This window comes from Elephantulus edwardii, unplaced genomic scaffold (genome assembly GCF_000299155.1).
Source record: "Elephantulus edwardii isolate Elephantulus edwardi_28Jun2011 unplaced genomic scaffold, EleEdw1.0 scaffold00056, whole genome shotgun sequence".
NCBI lineage: Eukaryota > Metazoa > Chordata > Mammalia > Macroscelidea > Macroscelididae > Elephantulus > Elephantulus edwardii.
In genome coordinates, this window is record NW_006399806.1 from 9,646,736 (window position 1) to 9,651,323 (window position 4,588).

Here is a 4,588-nt window from a genome sequence, read left to right on the forward strand (position 1 = left end):
TATATATATATACATATATATATATATGTATATCTCCCCCAAAGTATGTATGTGTGTGTACACCGTTCATTGGCATCATGTACCATAACGTCAAAACTAACACATGGCTCTCTTTTGAAAAGCATCTGGTGGATTTGAATCACATACTTTTGCATTGGCAGTATGATTTCTTACCATTAAGCCACTTGTGTGTGTGCGTGCGTGTGTGCACTTATGTACAGAAAGGTGGGAGAAAGATACACAATCTCCTGTGTGACTTCCTTACTCTGACAAACCACTGGAAGGTGAGCTATGAATGAGTCAGTTCTGACTAGACACACATCATAATTATATGTAGTTTTCACTAAAACAAAGTTGTGAATGTAAAAAGATAATACACATTTTTTATGGAATTTTAAAGTTACTAAATATTGCTAATGGGAAATCTGCCATTATTTATTGCAAAAATTAAAATTTTTATGTTTTTCAAAATTTCTATCTTTAAAGTTTATCTTGAAGAAATAATTGCTATTGTTATGTGCCGTCAAGTCGTTTTCGACTCATAGCGACCCTATGCACAACAGCCCTAAACCCTGCTCTATCCCGCGCCGACCGCACCGCCTCTGACACACCCATCCCGATTACCCCAGTCACCGAATCAATCCATCTCATAGAGGGTCTTCCCCTCCTGTGCTGTCCCTCCACCCTCCCAAGCATGATGTCCCTCTCCAAGGACCTGTCCCTCCTGGCAACATGTCCAAAGTATGTCAGACGAAGCCCCAGAATCCTTGCCTCCAAGGAGTAGCTTGGTTTAATTCTCTCCAAGATGAATCTGTTTGTTTTCCTGGCAGTCCATGGTACGAAGAAATAATTAGATAAGTAATTAAGATATATGGAAGATTGTTCATCGCAATATTACTTCTTCTAACTGAGAGAAATGTACACCATTAAAACTAGATTAACAAAATAGGATATATTTGGTAAGACAATACTTGTTGAATATAGACCTTTATTGATAGATGTCCAAAAATCTTACAGAATGACAATAAAGGAACAAAGGTCTATACAGTCATCAGAATGAAAGAAATAAGAAGAAAGATAGTCGCTGATGAGAGATGTCAGCAAAAACGGATGGGCAAATAGGAAGCAGATGTAAAGTGTTAAAATAGTATTGGCAGAATATAAAAAGCAAAATACATAGGCCTGAAAACCAAATATGCCCAGAATAATTTTAAAACTGAATGAGCACTGCAAAGAGGAGGACTATTTAAAGTGTAGAATGAATTGCACCTGAAGCAGGACTAGGACGACTCATTAACAACCTACGATATGCAGGTGACACAATCCTGCTTGCTGAAACTGAAGAAGACCTGAAGCATTTGCTGCAAAAAGTTGAAGACTGTAGTTTTCAATATGGATTAAAACTCAACATTAAGAAGACAAAGATTCTCACCACTGGGCAAATTGGCAGCACCATAATAGATGGAGAAGAGATTGAGGTTCTTAGCAATTACTCAATTTGCTCAGATCCACAAGCAACACTTTTATCACTAGCAGTCAGGAAATCAAAAGACGAATTGCATTATTAATATCTGCTGTCAGGAACTTCTCCAGAGTGCCGAAGAGCAACAATGTTAGTCTATATACAAAGGTGCGCCTAATCCAGGCTATGGTCTTCTCAATTAATTGTTATACTTAAGAGAGTTGACAGTGACTAAGGATGACAGAAGAAGAATAGATGCCTTCGTGTTGTGGTGCTGGAGAAGAATCTTGAACATACCATGGACTGCCAAAAAAACAAATAGGTCTGTCTTGGAGAGGGTGAAACCAAGTCTGTCCTTGGAGGCTAGGATTTTGAAGCTCCATCTCATTTACTTTGGGCATGTGGCCAGGAGAGATCTGTCCTTGAAGAAGTGCATCATGCTCAGAAGGGTGGACAGACAGCACAGGAGAAGGAGACCCCAGATGAGGTGGATCAATGCAGTAACTGGGGCAATGGGGGTTGGTGTGTCAGAATTAGTGAGACTGGATCAGAACAAGGAAGGGTTTAGAGCTGCTATATATAGGGTCATTATACATCGCAGATGACTCAATGGCACATAACAACAATAACATACTATGATAGGTTTGGAAGCAGGAGTGGCATCCACTTCCTAAATAACATGCCTCCAGAAATTCTATGAACTTTTATAAATGTCAATAGTTGTAGAGGGGCCTCAGGCCCTTGGTTCATAGGGTCAATATGAGTCATGCTCGACTCGAAGGCAATCAACAACAACAACAACAACATCACAAAACAAGATTTGTTTTAATTGTTGAGTGAAAAACTAACATTACATCTGGATGTAAACTACTTTTATTGTAAACTTTCACTCAACCACAATTATTTTTAAAGTGCATAATAAATTGCTGTAAGGTAAATCCCTACCCCTGTCTTGCAAATTTCAGCAATTACAACATCCTTAATATCAGCAGAAAACTAAATGTTTATGCTGTGAACCACTTAAATCAGACAAGCTCTGACCCAGAGAGTGATGCATATAGGTGATGGGTGCATAGGTGAGTGGGAGCATTGGTGAGCAGAGAAAGTTGCTCACCTGCCATATGTAAATAGGGAACTAGGTGACAATTTCACACTAAATTAAGAGATGTAAGCCTTTCTCACCGTATAATCCCCTCATAATTACAGTCAGACACTGAGACAGGTTAGAGGACTTTCTGGTGGGAACTTTTGCAAAAAAACGGAAGAGAAAAACCCTACACAATGCTAACAAGGTGTTTTCCAAGAACAAGTTCAGCTGGCCACCTAATCACCCTGCTGAGAGACCTCCTGATTAGCACCTTCCCTGCCTCCAACACACACACACATGTGTTCACACACAAAGACATGCATAACACTTCTAATGATGTTTTTTAGGCTTTACTCATAAACAGCCAGCCACATTTCAGGGATATTTAAATAAAGTCTTTGAAATAAAAGAGAAAGCAAAATGAACACGAGGCAAATGTAACTTGAAGGGAAAAAACATCAATTCAGAGAACAGACAAAAGCTTTTAAAATATTAAGAGTCTTCTAATTTTCAGTTTTTTGAAGAAGTGCCATGCCAGACTCCCTTCCATAGTGGTTGTATCACTTTTCATTCCCACCAGCAGTGTATGAGAGTTACAGTCTCTCCACATCCTAGCCAGAATTTGTTGCTTGCTGTCCTTTTGAACTTTGCTGTTTTTTTCTAGGGTGAGATATGATATCTCATTATTATTTTGATTTGTATCTCGCCACTATCTAGTGAATAGTAAAAGCATTTGACCCACCTGTCCCACTACTGGGAATATACCACAAAGAAATCAGAACTGTGACACAAACAGATGTATGCATACACATGCTTATGGTAGCATTATTCACAATATTAAGGAGATGGAAGTAGCCAAATTCCTATCAGCAGAAGAATGGATAGAGACACTGGTACATTTCCACAATGGAATATTATGAAACATTGAAAAACAATGAATTCATAAAACAGTAAGTCTGGAAGATATTATCCTGAGTGAAATACCTCAGTAACAAAAGAACAAAAGCAGCATAATACCACTATTATAACAATAAGATGAGTATAGGATGGGAAATAACTGGAAAAGGATGGATAGATAATAAACACTGCACTGAAATGGGTGAAGGTAAAGACAGTCTGTAAGGAATAAATGACATTTATGTGTATGACAGTTAATAAACAGGAACAGGACAGTGAATTGGGAAGTGGAAGAGAGGAAAATGTTTATGTATGTATGTATGAATTAATGAGGAGTGAAAACCAAACTCTGTAAACTTTCACTAAAATCACAATAAAAAATATTAAGATTCTTAGAAAAATGATAATAATATTTTGCCTCCAAAGCAAGAATAGAACCAGTTTTACGCTGGGCAAATAAAAAGGAAACATTTTGGGATTACAGAAGAACAGGAATTAAAAATTCTTAAATACATAGATAGTCGGATGGAAGAGATGGCAGACATTGAGAAGCAGACCAGAAGGTCCATCCTCTAATTAATAAGAATTATAAGAAAGCACAAAACACACAAAATCAAAGAGGATGAATTATGTAAGAAGTAATAAAAGATTAATTGCTGAAACTGAAGTCTATGTCTCTAATCCTAAGGGCGCACAGCAAAAGGACCCCACACTCAATGATAACAAGCCAGTACCAAGTGCATTGTTGCAAAAGTGCAGCACACAAAAAATGGGCCAGTGATTAAAAAAGCAAGTTTCATACAATGATAAATAGCCAGAGTGACTTTAGACTTCTCAAAAGTAACACTAGTAAACAGAAGCCAACTTAACAATCTTTCAAAATTAAAATGAGAAGAAGAAAAACATTTAAAAGTTTTATACCTAGGTAAAAAATTAAAAAAAAAACTATGAAATACAAGGTCTTGGGGAATTTACCTCAAACATTTTTTTAAAAAACTATATCTTAAAATGTCTTAAAATAATGAATACTCTGTTGTTGTTGTTGTTTTCTGCCGTCGAGTCGCCTGCGACTCATAGCGACCCTATGTACAACAGCCCTAAACTCCGCTCTGTCCTGTGCCAATCGCACTGTCTCTGACACT

General features: G+C 37.5%; 1 protein-coding gene across 1 annotated transcript in view; it reads left to right on the forward strand.

The window, feature by feature from the left end:
• PGR (progesterone receptor) overlaps nucleotides 1–4,588 on the forward strand; it is a 152,038-nt gene that overhangs the window by 142,308 nt on the left and 5,142 nt on the right. The window lies entirely within an intron of this gene.